At 54.4% G+C, this 14,697-nt stretch overlaps 1 protein-coding gene across 4 annotated transcripts in view; it reads left to right on the forward strand.

Annotated features, from left to right (window-relative positions):
- The first annotated feature begins 978 nt into the window (after positions 1–978).
- The window catches only part of GDPD5 (glycerophosphodiester phosphodiesterase domain containing 5), an 87,826-nt gene continuing 74,107 nt past the window's right edge, over positions 979–14,697 (forward strand). For all 4 annotated transcript variants that reach the window (XM_081154266.1, XM_081154267.1, XM_081154264.1 and 1 more), the window contains exon 1: positions 979–1,771. The gene's annotated coding sequence lies outside the window, so the exon portion shown is untranslated. The remainder of the gene's footprint in view (positions 1,772–14,697) is intronic.

Genomic DNA, 14,697 nt, shown 5'->3' on the forward strand with positions numbered 1-14,697 from the left:
ATCAGACACAGCTCTTGCCCCAAGGCCCTTTGGGAGGTTTGGAAGCAGAGGGCAAAAAGGTCACTCACAATCCTCTGCTGATAATGACACTCCTAGCCTGTGAGGCTGAGAAGGGGGAAATGCTTAAGAAAGACCCTTGCTCTATTTTCTTTTTTTAAAATATATCTTTATTGATTTCAGAGAGAGGAAAGGAGAGGGAGAGAGAGAGCTAGAAACATCAATGATGAGAGAGTCATTGATTGGCTGCTGCCTGCAACCCAGGCATGTGCCCTGACCGGGAATCGAACCCTGATCGCCTGGATCCTAGGTCGACGCTTAACTGCTGGGCCACGCCTGGCCGGGCTCGCTCTATTTTCAAAAACTTATTTTTTTACCGCTTCCTGAAATCTGGATTTTTCACAGTGTCCCACACTCACTTCCTCACGCTGAGCCCTAGAAGCTGGGGAGGGAGAGGAGTATTGTGAGAGCTGTCTCACTGCTCCGGGGGGCTCCACCTAATCCTGGGGATTCCACTACCTCGGATAAGCCACCCCCGTCCTGGTTCTTTCCCTCCCCCGACCCCAGTTCCTATCCCATGACTCCCTCTCACCCGCATAGGGCAGTCCCCGCGCCCCCGCCCCAGACGTGTCAGTTCGTTTCTCTTCTGCCTCCCCTTTGAGCCCCTCTCCACGCGGGCCCCCAGGTCACCTTTTCCCTCCGGCTCGGCTCTTTAAACCGCCGCGGTCCTCAGCTTCGTCCCCTCGCGAGCTTTCCTCTCCACGGTGGGCCCCGCCCTCTCCAAGGTAAAGTCCACGCGTCTCAGAGCTCCGCTCTCTTCCCGCTCTCCCATTGGCTCCTGGGGCTGGACGGCGCGGGAGGAGGGAGGGCACCTGGAGAGCGCCCCGCCCCCCGCCCCTGGCCCGGGGGGGCGGGGCCTGCGCCGGCTCCGCCCCGCTCGGGAGGGACCGCACTCGCTGGCTCTGGGGCGCGGGGCGGCGCTGCCTGGGCTCAGCTCCGCTCGCCCGCAGCTCCTGTGGGGGTGGGCGGCCGGCATGACAGCGGCGGGGGTGGCGGCGGCTGCGGCGCGGGGCTGAGCGAGCGGCGCGCGAGCCGAGGGAAGAGGAGGAAGTGGAGCCGCGGCCCGGAGCTCCGGAGTCGCCCGCCGCGCCGAGGTCCGCCCCATTTTGCAGAGGAGCCGAGTCCCGACCTGGGGAAGACTTCCCGCCGTGCTCCCGCCGCCGCGGCCGCTTGCCGGCGTCCTGACCGGCCCCGCCTGCCCCGGCCCGGGGTTCCGCGCCCGGACGCTTCCAGCCCCACGGTCCGGGGCGTAGTGGCTGGGACTCCCCGAGCCCCCGACCCTGATTCTGTGCCCCTGGGCGGGACCCCCCTGGCCAACCATACGGGTCCGTGGTTGCGGGCTCGCTCCCAGCCTTTTATAGTGTGTGTCGGAGCCCCCAGCCCTCCGCCCGGGGTTAAGGCAGGTTGTCCCCAGGACCCCGACCGAGTGCAAAGGGGCCCGGACGCCCCCAGCTTCTGTTCCCACGAGACCTGGACCTTCAGCTGCTTCCGACCCGGTGCCTCGGCTGGGGAGCGGCGGGCGCCCAGGACGCCCCGGCCCGGGTCAAGCGCCCCGAGAACCGTCGGGTTGGACAGTCGGACTGAACCGACCCCGGGTGCTGCTGCGAGCCGAAGCTGCCACCTTTCTGCTGTCCCCGGCCAGGGGCTTGGCGCTCGCCCCGAAGAGAACACGGGGCCCCTGTGCCCCCAGGCCGGCGGGAGCCGAGCGCTGCAGGTGAGAGCCCCGGAGGCCGGGCTGAGGCGGCTCCCGCCCCCCGGCGGCGCGGCGGGCTGCGGGCGGGCGCGGGGCGCCAGGGGGCTGGAACCCGCTAGGAGGGGGCGCGGGACGGGGGGAGGGAGAAAACGGGCACTTATTGAGCGCCCATTGTGTGCGGTCCGCGCTCCGCCCTTGCGCCAGTAGTCGCTCATTCAGGCGCACTAATGCTCGGTAAGATGAGAGGCGTCGTGTGCTGCTGTCACGGGCGCTCACAGGTGGGGAGACTGAGGCTCCGCGGGGTTGAGTGACCCTGGTGTTTTCACTCTGGGGATGAGGCTGGGGGGGGGGTGGTTAGGTCGGAGGAGGAAAGGATCAGAAAGTGCAGAGAAAAAGAAAGGACGTGGATAGCCACCTGGCAGGAGGTGGTGGACAGGGTCACGGTGGGGCCATTGGGGCATCCTTGAGCTGATGATCCCGAGGCTGAGGTGGTAGCTTCCGTTGGCTTCCTTCCCCCCCACTGTAGGTCTTTCACGTCCCAGGAAAGGTGCCCCAGAGTTGAGGGCAGAGGTGGGAAACTTCCTACTTCCAGGGCTTCCCTTCCTGTGGGCCCCTCTCCCCTGGCCCAGACTTCAGGGTCTCTAAGGCACTCTGGAGGTCCTGAGACAGTGTTTATCTCACTGCAGAGGTCCCCAAATCAGAGCCTATCATAGCTGGAGAAGATGAGGCTCCTCAGCACTCACCCAGCTCACATCCTTCCCATTACTGACAGGGTGTGTGTGGGGGAGAGGGGGGTTGTGGGGCAAGGTAAGATAGAGGGGGGTTGTGTGCCAACTGTCCCAGGTCCTACAGCAGTGAGTGAGTGGTCGAGCCACAAGTACACTTGAGGAAACCTTCCCGAACATCCTTCAAGGTATCCATTCTCCCTCCGCAGTTATCTTCTGGGTGGGTGGCTGTGGTTTTTCCCAGCCTGATGTGAGGTCAGGGTGACCACATATGAGGCTGTTGTGAGAGTCTGTGTGGTTGGTGCTGGAGCCCCAAACATGCCGGCAGCCTCATAGCCTTTGGTCCAGACAAAAGATCTGACCTTAGCCTTTCTTGGGCAGGGGAACCTGCAAGACACCTCTGGCCCTGGAGGGGAGGGCTTTCTCAAGTCTCAAGGCTGGGGCTGCCAAGGCTGAGGCACAGTCCCAGGTATCTGGATTTCCAGACAGGGGTTCCTTCTGCTACCCAGCCCTCCTCACCCCCCAGGGCAGTGCAGGAAGAGGGGTGTTGTGAAAGAGGGCTTGGCATGGATTCTGTGGGCTCTTGTTCTGGGTGGGGTGGGGGAGGGGACATGGCCTTAGTCTGAGCCCTGTGGCCTTGGCTGGTACTATTTAACCCCTGCTTTGCCCAGCTTCCCGGAGTCTAGAGGAAACTACCTTGGAAAGCCCCTGGGAGGTGGAGAAGGGTGAAGAGGTGAGCCGAAAGCTGAAAGCTCAGTCCCAGGGGATGGAGGGGTCAGCAGAACTTCAAGAGAAGGTGACTGAGGGGTTTGGGATTCCTCCCAATCCATGAAGATTCAAATTCTCATAATAATCCCTGCCTCTAAACAAAGCTCCTTGTTAATGACATAGTTTCACACCTGTGATCTCATTTCATGGTGTAATGGAAAGAACCTGGAGTGAGGTGAACAGGATTGGGGAGCCACGTGGGACCTCTCAGATGCATCGATGGCTCCCAGCCTCACCTGTAAAATGGGGTCAAGGCAGTCTGTTGAGATAATGGGGCCATATCTGGCAGACTATCACGGGCTTAAGAGGTTTATTGTGTGTGTGTGTGTGTGTGTGTGTGTGTGTGTGTGTGTGTTTGTATTTATTTGCCACAACTAAGATTGTTATTAATGACCACCTTGTGTAGGAAACTAAGGCTCAGAGAGGTGAAACCACTTGCCCAGGGCCTTTGAGTTCACTTCAGCAACTGAGTGCCAACTGCATACCAGGTGCCCTGGAAGTTACCCAAATGGAAAAGACAGTGTGATGACTAGCCCACAACTGGGTGGGCTAAGTGGCACAGGCAGATAGTGGTGAGACAGACAAGGTGGGCGTGAATTCGCTTGGCCTCCCACTGGCCATGTGGCATTGGGCAAGTCACTTCACTCCTCAGAGCCCCAGCTTCTGCTCTATAAATTAGAATTCCTCCTTTATGAGGTTGTTGTGAGAATTAAGTGAGATATAAATATACAGTGCTTGGCAAAAGATCTGTTTCCTTCCCTATAAGGAAAGGAAGCTTGAATTTTGACCAGGAAATCTGGGAAAATTCTCAGGCTTGCCTTAGGCTAGAATGCAGGTTGCTGTTGCAGGCGCACAGACCCAGGTTTGTTCACTGGGACTCTTCTGTGGGTCAGGCTCCCCTGTGCCACGTTCCTGGTCTCATAGCCCTCTGGAATCCACTTGGGGACCCTGGTGATGGGCTTTGGATTCTGACCCCCCCACTCTGGGGCCAGGGTCGGGGGGAGCTGGTATCCATTCCCTCTGGCTCTTTGGCCTCCCTTAGGCACAAAGGTGCAGTGAATAATTTATGGGTCCCCTCTGGCTGGGAGGCAGGCTCAGAGAAATTGTTCTGTGCCCAGCTGAGCTTCTGAATTCTCCCCTCCCCTCAGAGGAGGTGGGTTGTTCTTGTTAGTGCTATAACAAGTCTTGAATATGGGGGGAGGAAGGCAGGACAGGAAGAAAGTGACCTGTTATCAACCCTGGCTCTCTCTAATGGAAACCAAGCTGGCTGGGCTAGGGTCAGGCTATGGGCCTCTGATTCCAAATGGGTATGAGAAATGGCAGGGAGGGCCCCTGAGGACTGGAGCAACCCTGGAAGTCTTCACCAAGGAGAAGGGTGTCTGGGTTAGGGCTAGAGGCAAATTACTCTAGAGAGTAGGGGTCCTGACATCAGTTCAAGGTTGAATACTGGCTGTGCCACTTACTCACTGTATGACTAAAAAGCAAGACACCTGCCAGGCTTCCATTTGTTCCTCTGTCAGATTAGGGCAGTTATGGGTGACTATGAGGTCGTATATGTAAAGCATGTGGCAAGCTAGGTACTTAGTGAAGGGTGTTCCACTGTGAATGTGAACCATGGGATAGTGTAGTAAGCAGAGAAGTGGGTTGAACTCTGGGGTAGCGATGCTGGGGTTTATGGGGTCGAAGAAGGGTGGGTGACCAGAGGGGTAGAGGGTCATGAATGTCTGATAGAACTCACATTTCTGAAAGTACCGTGGAGTGCCTATTCAGAACCCTCTGTGGCTCCGTTTTGCCCATAAGATGGAGACCAGGCCCTTTGCTGTGTATTTGAGGCCTTGCCCGCTGTAGCCACTGCATGGACCCCTGGCTCATTGCTCATCACTGTCTCCTGAACATACCACATATGGCCCCATCACTACTTCTATGCTTGTGGGGTTCTTCCTGTCATAACTGCCATCCCTGCCTCTTCTCTGCTCACATGCCCACCTGTTGAGGCCCAACTCTGGTCATAAATTACCCAAGAAACATTCTTGGATTACCAAACCCTCTGGTCACACTCCTCTGAATCTTTAACACTTCACAGTAATAAATAATATCTACCGTTGCATCACATCTCACAGTTTGTAGAATGCATTCACAGGCTCATTAATAATACTATGATGGTATTAACAGTAGCTAAAGCTTTGAGTACTTACTATGAGCCAGACACTGCCAAGCGCTTTATAGACACACTTATTCACAACTCTGGGAGGTAACTACTGTCCTCTTCCAGAAACTGGGTCTCAGAGAGGTGTATTGTCTTGCTCAAGGTCACACAGCCAGACAATGGGGAGTGAGGAGTCAAGCCTATGCTCCTATCTGGGACTAAACAGATGGCTTGACAGCTTTTAGAAGATATTCTTAACTGGGGCCAAGTACCTTGAGAGCATACTTTGCTTGTAAAAAGCTTGGAAATGAGCCTTCTTTTCAAAGCTAAGAAAGGGCAGTGCTGGAGTTAGCATGGGGCCCAGGAAGGAACCCTCAGCCAGGCATCCAGGGCCCTGGGCCCTGCACTGGCTGGCTGTGTGATTTGGGTGAATCAGCCCTGCTCTGTGGTCCTGTTTTCCCACAGGTGTGTGGGGTGGTGTCCAAGCTCCAGGAGCTCCAACTTCTGCAGTGTCCTTCGTGACCCTGGAAGGTAGAGGAGACCACAGCATCGCCGCCAGAGGATGTGGTGTGCCGGGCGGCTGTGATTCTTGGCCTGGCTGCTGTCTGAGACAGCGGGCTCTGTAGTTAGCTGCTGCCTTTCCTGAAGAAGGGTGGTGCCCCGTGCTGCTGGCAGCATGGTCATTAGCTGGGCAGAGAAGGCCTGTGAATTGGGAGCTGGCTGGGCCAGGCCAGGTTGGCAGTGCTAGAAGCAGGCTGGCCCGGCCACAGTGGGGTCATTGGCAGGGCAGCTGCTGCTCCTCCCTTTGCAGCCTCCAGGGCGGTGGCGAGTACCCACTGGGCACCAGAACTTTGTAGACCAGGGACCTCCCTTGCTCCTGTTATGGTGGTCGTGGGAGTGGAGTAGTAACGAATCCAGCCCGGCACCAAGATGCCTCCTCCCAGAAGCTTGTAGGACTTCCCCCAAGCAGGCAGAATCCAACCCTCCTCCCCTACAGATCGATAGGCCTCATTCGCTGATCTGTGGATTGGGGCTGTGTATGTCTGCTTTCCTTGCCAGCCAGTCAGAACTAGATTCTATGCCACCCCAATCCTCTCCTCTCCCCAGAGTGCCTAGCAGCATTCCTGGCACAAAGTGGCAACCCCTGGGCAGGAGAGGCAATGTGAGTTGCCCCTTAGGCGAGTTGCTCAACCTTTGCACTTGTAAAATGAGGCTGATAATAACAGTGTTGCAGGAGTTAAATGGGATAGTGGGAGGAAGATGCTGCATCAGTCCGAGTCCCCTTGCCCGTCCTCTTGGTAGCCTTGTGAACAGGGACTCAGTAGGAAGCTGATTGAAGAATCCAGCTAGTGATGCCAGGAGGGAGGGTGTGCCAGGTGGCAGGGAGGACTTTCCAGAGGAGGACAGTTTGCTGTCTGGGGAGGACTGTGTCAGGTGAGATTTGTAGAGCTGCGATTCCCGTCACCTTCCCGGTGAGCAGGCAGTTGAGAGAGGAGGAAGTCTCTGAGCTAAGTTCAGGTCAGGGAGCAGGATGTCCAGGGACCTGGCTATTCTTGGGCCTTAGCAGCAGGAATGACCCAGTTGGGGGGAGCCATTTGGACCTAGTTAGCAGGTGCTGGGCAGAGTGAGTCCTTCCTTAAGCAGCATTCATTTGCGCTCTCTCTCATCCAAAATATAACATGATTGGAGATTTTCGTCTGGGGGTGGTGGTGAAACAGACATTAAGTAAACACATACATACAGAATTTTCAAATTGTAAAGAGTGAGCTCCTGGGGTGGGGGGGAAGTCCCATCCTTTCCTATGGATGGTGGTAAATGGTAATGCTCAGATCACAGCCCGAATGCACACACTAGCAAATGATTTAACCTCTCTGGGCCTCAGTTTCCCCATCTGTAAAATGGGACAATTAATTATTGCACCTACTTCAGAAGGTCGTGGTGAAGATTAAATGAATTACACATGTAAAGTGCTCAGAAAAATTCCCAGCACTTAATAAGCACTCAGTGCATGTTAGCTGGTTTTGGCTGTATCTCCAGCACCTAGCAGAGTGCCTGAGGAGAACAGGTGCTTGGGAAGGGCATATGGACAGAATCCCAGGTAAAGGGCAGCTGCTCTGTGCAATGAAAGAAAGGATGGCCCGGTAAGGAGAGGACACAGAAACAGTGACAACACAGAATGTGACAGAATATGGCAGGGAAGGCCCTGGGCTGGGGTTGTCCAGTGCTGAGCAGGAGGAAGTCAGGAAAGGCTTTCTGAAGTGGTGCTCCCAGAGCTGAGTTTGAAAGTATCATTTAGCACATGTGTGCACACTCATGCACATGCATGCACCCTGGCACTGCTATGAGGCCAGCACTAGGAATCCACTCAGAAATGAATGGTTTCTGTGTCAGGGTAGCAGGCTAGGGTGAGCTGGGGCGGACCCCAGGCTGCTGGGCTCCACAGGCCTCCCTTTTCCCTCCGCCTGCCTCAAACTGTCTTGCCATCTGTGACATTGTTTGAGGGCATAAGGCAGGCAAGAAAGCAATTGGGGAGGAAGCGTGGGCCGAGCTCTGAGTGTCCCGCCCTCCCCAGGCCTGAGACCAAGCCCACAGAAAAGAGTAAGCAGGCCTTGCTCCAGGGCGCGCCCACCACAGAGGTGGTCGCCAGCATTAATCCTGCAGCTGCTCAGCTTTGAATTCGGGGACTCAATTTTAAAAATGCCACGAGGAATTCCTCTCACCCTCCCACCCAGGAGTGCAAAGGGAAGTTTTCTTCTACTTACAAGGGAGCTAGGAACCCCCAAGTATCTTAAAGGAGGTCACCCCAGAGGCTCCCTGAAGTCAGAGTCCCCTTGTGCTGCTTGCGCTAGTGGTTGGCTTTGGCGCCTTAAGGACATGGTCTCATCCCTTATATTTTACCTGCTTTTTGTCCCTCCTGTAAAATGGGGTCAGAGAATTAAGTCCTCTCCTTCAAGAGGTGTGGGGTGGGGCGCTGGTGAGGTGGGAGAGGCTTCAGTGGGCATCTGTGCCCATGGCTCTCCAACTTTGCCGAACACATTAGGTTATTTAGGAAACTTTAGAAGTCCTTCCTGGGCCCCACCCCACAATCCAGGGCAAGATCCAGGCATTGGTAGTTTTTCAAAGCGCCCCAGGTGATGTCAATTGGTGGTCAAGAAGGAGAACCCCTGAGCGCACTCTGCGGCGTGCCTCCTGTGGCTTCCCCATAATACCTGCCCATCCCCATGACAAGGGGCTCGTTGCTTTCAGCTGCTCTCCCTAGGACCTCCCTGCCTGGAGAAATGGGAGTGGAAAGACTACAATCCAATACACGTGGGTTCCAACACTCCTCTGCTCTTTGCTTGGGTGTCTTCTTGGAGCCTCCGTGTCTTCATCTGAAAATAGGAGTAACAATAATCCCTCTCTGAAAGGGCCGTACAGACCAAACAAGGCTGCACACAGAAGCACTAGCGCAGTGCCTGACATGTCCACAGTGTGCAGTAGACGGTCACAGACTGGCAGAGCTAAGCTGGATTCAGACCCCGGACTCCCCCCGCAGTGCTTGTCCTCCTGCCCTAGTCACCTGAGCCTGGGGTCTCAGAGATGGGGGCAGTGAGCAACACCCAGTCTCGAGGCCCTTTCCTCCTGTCCCCCTTCTCTCTAAGAGATAAGGCAAGACAGCAAGCATTTTGTTTTGCTTGGTTTTGTTTTAATGGCCAAAGCGGCAGGCTCTCCTTAACAATGAAGCCTTGTCTGAATCTGCTTGTTTTTCCAATTGGACACCCAACTGCACCGCCCGCCTGGGGCCCCCACTCCCCATCCCACCTGGAAGAGTGTCAGAGGGCTTCTTTTTCACCTAGGGGAGGGGACTGGGGAGACACTGGAGGCCTCCGTCTGGCCCTCACCAATAATTGACCCCAATTAAGTTAGCTGCTTTTGTTGGAAGCTAGTTTACTAAAATTATTTCAAGGTAGTTACCAAGATGGGTTTTGGAGGCAGAAAAACTTGTATTTGAGTCCTGGCTTTGTCTCTTACTGACAATGTGACTGTGGGCGAGTCATGTCACCTTTTTTAGCACCAGTGTTCTGTTCTGTAAAATGCACGAATAGGATGTGCTTCCTTGGGTTGTTCTGAGAAGCAAATGAAGTGTTTGGTGTGTAAAGCTCAGTGCTTACCTTATAGTGAGCACTCAGAAACTGTCCACGATTATCCTCATTAGGAACTGAACTCTGCCTCTGCCCTTCCCTTCTCTGGAAAAGGTCCTAGTGTCTATGCCCGGCCTGTTCCACGGGTGGGGCCAGGCCCAGGCCCAGGCCCAGACAGTGGAGGCCTGGGTCCCTGTGAACTGCTCTCCTGTAATCACTTGTTTCGTGCATACGGTATTTAGAGGAGGCTCCAAGGGCTGTTGGTGGTAATGCTGCGTCTCCTGCCTTTGGCCCAGCCAGCAAGGTGTATCAGCCCAGGGTGAACTGCTTAGGCAATAGCGGGGTAGCAGACGAACTAAAGAGAGTACAGCTCTGGGGCTAGCAGCCCCTGGGAGCAGTTACAACCCAGGCCAAACCTGTGTAGGGAGGAAGTGGTCAGCTCTTTGGACAGGGGCTGTGGTCTGCAGTAGAGGGAATCAGTCAGCCTAGGAGATCTATCAGGGAAATAAAACCTCAGCCATCTTTCTTCCTTACTCCAGTCTCCCACTGGAGCTCCCCACTGGATGAATCTACTGAGAACCAGTGGCATGGAGCCCAGAGCAGTCCACTGAGATCAGTCTCCAGGTCCCTAAGCAGGGTGGAGAGTGGATCTGGAAAGGCAAACAGGAGACATTTCTCACTCTGTGGGTCAAAAGCTGTGGAATCCCCTGGTTTCACCCTCCTTAGGACACAGTTTGAGGATCATCTATTGTTACCTGAGATACCTCTTCTGAAGGGGGTGGCTGCCTCCACCCCAAAGACAAGCCAAAGCATTCCAACCACCACAGCCCTCTCAGAGAGAGGAGTTCTGGGGCACCCATCATTCTATCTCTGCCTCTCCAGACGTACCTTAGCACTCCCTCAAGATTGGTGCCCATGTCCCTGCCCACTATGCCCACCACTTCATCCATCTCCACCCCCACTGGTCCTCAGAGGACCTGGCTCTGAGTTTTTTCCAGCCTGACCACCTGAACAATCTGTGTGCCTGTCCCTCTTAGTCTGGCAGTGTGGAGCAGTGGTTGGAACACAGGTTCTGAAAATAGACTTTCTCCTGAAATCCTGACTCTGCCATAATATGGCTGGGGACCTACATAGCATGCCCTTAATCTGTCTGTGCCTTGGTTTCCTCATCTTTGAGGTGGAGACAACAGAGAGCAGGGTTGTTGTGAAGACTAAAGGAATGAATCAACATAAAGTGCTTAGGATGGTGCCTGGCAAGCAGGAAGTGCCCAGTAAGTGACAGCCTTCACCATCATCACAGGTAATACAGTGAGAGCCCAGAACACACAGTGTAGCTGTACCATCAATGAGAAAACCAGGGCTGTCACCACCCTCAGTCTAGATTCTGCTCCAGTGACGAGGCTGGACAGTTTCCCACAGCCTTGCCACACTGCGGACACTCACCTCTCAGTTCTCCACCCCTTCCCTGCAGTCCTCTCCTGCAAACCATGTCCCGTGGAGTGGCCTGTCATTCTACCGAGCTGCAGTTTTCCCATCTGTGAAAAAAAGCAGTTGGACTAGATGTACCCAAGTTCTGGCCCTGAGTCAGCACCAGGAGCTGGGAAGAAGAAGACTCAGGCTGTCCCTGCCCTGGAGGAGCCCTGGAGGCTGGGGGTGGAGGGAGTGGATGGGGCACAGTTCAGTTCTCTTCCTCAGAGGGCAGGCTGGGCAGCCATGAGTAGGAGACAAGCAAAAACAGAGGAGCTCAGAAGAGAATGATAGAAATCAGGGAGGCTTCATGGAGAAGGGGCATTTGAAATGAGCCTTGAAGATAGGCTAGGGCCTCAACTGGTCCAAATTGGATGGGAAAAGCCTTGTCAGAAGGAGGAAGAGTGAGCATGAGGCAAGGAGGCATGGCCGTAGGGCTACAGCAGGGAATGGGGTGTGCAGCACACAGGGTACACAGGAGGTCCTCAAAGGTAGAGCGATGATCTAGAAAACATTCTGCTTTCTGGAACCAGGCAGGCCTGGGTTTAAATCCTGGCTCAGTTCCTTACTGTTTTTCTGACTGTGGGCAAGTGACTTGGCTTCTCTGACCTTCCATTTCCCCATTTGTAGAATGGGACAGCCCTCACAGTGCTGGGCAGTGACATGCAGTGTGTTGAGTGGCTGGAGAAGTCAGGCTGCTTCTCCACCCCGGGGCTGCAGAGGAGTCATGGACCCGAGGGGCCTATTTGGTCCATGCTTCCTCCCCCAGTTCAGGCTTCAGGTGTGGCCTTACCAGGGACAGCCTTATCTCCAGGGTGGGACGAAAGTCATGGGTAGGCTGGTGTCAGGTGAACTTAGGTGCCCCAGCTCAGAGCTGGCCCTGCTGTAGCCACCTTACATGCCCTCCTTAGAGCTGGGCAGCTATCGGCGGCTCGGGGGATCAGCCCTGGGCCCACATCAGCCTCTGACCCCCAGAATGAGCTGTACTGCCCTGATCTCAGGTGGCCTGCAGCAGGTAAGGAGAGTGTTGCTGGGACAACACTATAGGCCTGTGATGGGATGCCTGGATGTAGGATGTGGGGAGATGTGTTGGGGCACATTGCATGTAAAGCCCCTTTGAGGTCGGCTCCCAGGACATAGTGTCTTGGGAGCAGCTGGGCAGCCCTTTTTTTTTTTTTTTTAATTTTAAAAAAAATATATCTTTATTGACTTCAGAGAGAGGAAAGGAGAGAGAGAGAGAGATAGAAACATCAATGATGAGAGAGTCATTGATCGGTTGCCTCCTGCACGCCCCCAACTGGGGATTGAACCCGCAACCTGGGCATGTACCCTGACTGGGAATCAAACCCTGATCGCCTGGATCCTAGGTTGACGCTCAACCGCTGAGCCAACCTCGGCCGGGCAGAACTCTTTCTTTCTAGCTGGCCCCCACTGAGCACTCCCTCTCCCGCCTGACAGGAGCGCACTGGCATTTCCAGCAGCTTACCCATGGGTGTCTGAGGAGAAGCTGGGAGTGCCCTGGTAGTTGTGATAGTGCCTTGATCCTCAGAGGCCTTCATGAGAAGGGAGGTGTGTGAGCTTCCGAGTCAGTCCTGGCTTTGAAGCCCAGCTCTGCCTCTTTTGAGCAGAGCTTTGAAGACATTGGGCAAGTCACTTAACCTCTGAGCCTCAGTTGCTTACCTATAAAACAAGGGCAGCAACACTTCTAGGTCTGTTTTGAAGCTACAATGACATACTAGGTGTGGCAGCATCTTGTATTTTAGAGGAGACTCCACAACCACCCTCATCCTGCTCCCTTTCTCTATGCACTGTCTATTTTTAACGCTGCCCCAGGAGGTTCTTTTTTATGTCTAACTTGAATCCGTTATGCTGCAACTGGAACCTCCTTCCTCTTGTTGAGGGCTCTGCAGAGGCAGACTGAGCCCTCTACACAAATGTGCCCCATCAGTACGTGCTGCGAGTGAGGCAGGGAATGGAGCAACTGGGAGTTGGTTTTTACTTTGGACCCTGGGGGCCCAGCTGTCAATGGCCAGCACTTCCTTACCAGTGTAGAGTGGGGTGCATCATCTTGGCTGTTCCCACTGTTCTTCCTCTCTGTGCTTGATCCATGTTCCAAAGCAATGATTCTGGGGCAGTGGAAAGAACTCTGGGCTTGGCCTAGAAGGCCTGGGTCCCAATATCCACTTGACCCCTATCATGCTGTGTGGCCTGAAGCCAGTTAGCAACCTCTCTGGGCCACTGTAGGCCTGTGAGGATGTCTCTGACAAGAGCCCAGTCTCTCTAGTGCAGTTCAGCTGGAAGATCCTTTTTCTACCCCTCCCCCACCTGGGCCCCAGCTAACCTAGGAAGCTGGCAAATTAGTGTCCTGTTGGCTGGTGGTGGTAGAAGCTAGGTCCATCTCTCAGACCAGGGCTCCTATGGGCAGGTGGTGAGTTGGGATTCCTGGTGGGTTGGGTAGTGCCTTCCTCCTCAGACCAGGGATTTTGAGAGCCTGGATCTCCTACCCACCCAGCTAAACTCATCCAGCTCAAGGTCAGTTGAATTCCTCGTTGAAATAGTTCTTTTCCCATGTGAAGTTTACTTTAATTCCTCATTTTTATGGGTGGGAAATCCATAGTGGGTCAGAGAGGTGAGATAACTGGCCTGAGGTCCCCCAGCCTGTCAGTGGGGATTGGTGAGGGAGTCCCTATGGCACCTGGGCCAGGTTGTGCCATCTGGATCCTTAGCAGGGGTGAAGTACAACAGAGCCAAATGGTTACCGGCGAGGCAGTTTCTGGTCTGGGAGGGGGCTCCATGAACTGTGAGTGGGTTAACTGGGGCTCCAGGACAGCCAGGTCCCGCTCTCTGGGAAGAAGTAGGCCAAGGAATGCAGGAGGTGGAGGGATCAGGAACCCCAGAGCTCTGGGCTGCAGCCAGTTCTGAATGCCCCTGTGAACTTTAGTGTTTGGTTTCATGGAGGAATCAAGATTTCTTTCTTGTTGGCTTTGGACACATAATAGTTTACCTTTTATAAAGTGCTTTGATATTCATGATGTCACCATATCCTCACGGCAGTCTATGAGAGGCAGCGTGGGACTTGTTTGGGAGGGCAGGGAGAGAGAGAGAGCTCTGGAATCAGACAAACCTGGCTCCCACCAACTGTTTTCCCACAGGTAAGTGAGTAATCAGCTGAGCCTCAGTTTGCTCATCTGTGAAGGGGACAATCATTCCCCATAACAAATAGTTAGCTGTCTAGCTGGCTGTGCACATTAGGGGAGATAAGGTCTGTAACCTCTGATCCAGTGCCTGGTGCAATGTAGTAGTTTTTGTGATTTTTTATTAGCCCACTTTACAGATGGGAAGATGGAGGTTCAGAGAAGGAAGGTGACTTGCCCGAGGTCATGTAGTGATTTAACTTGATCCTCCAGACTTCTTGTCTGTGGCTTTTTTCTCCAGCACCTCCTTCTCTTCAAGTGACCAAGTGATCTGATCCCCCATTTATCTAGTTTTCAACGTGTGATTCTGTCTGAAGAGGCCTTGTGCCCCCACCACCACCAGCACTTGCCTGGCACACAGTAGGCATTTTAAAAATGTTTTTGTCTTGTGCATGACTATGCTGACAAGTTGATGTAAAAATGTAAGAAGTATTTTTCCAGGCAGCTAAGGCTTGTGTCCCTAAGCCTTTCTTCTGCCCCCTATCCCCTTTAAAAACAACCCTTAATCATTTAGGTTGGAAACCTG

Source organism: Miniopterus schreibersii, assembly GCF_964146895.1.
Source record: "Miniopterus schreibersii genome assembly, chromosome: 12".
Classification (NCBI taxonomy): domain Eukaryota; kingdom Metazoa; phylum Chordata; class Mammalia; order Chiroptera; family Miniopteridae; genus Miniopterus; species Miniopterus schreibersii.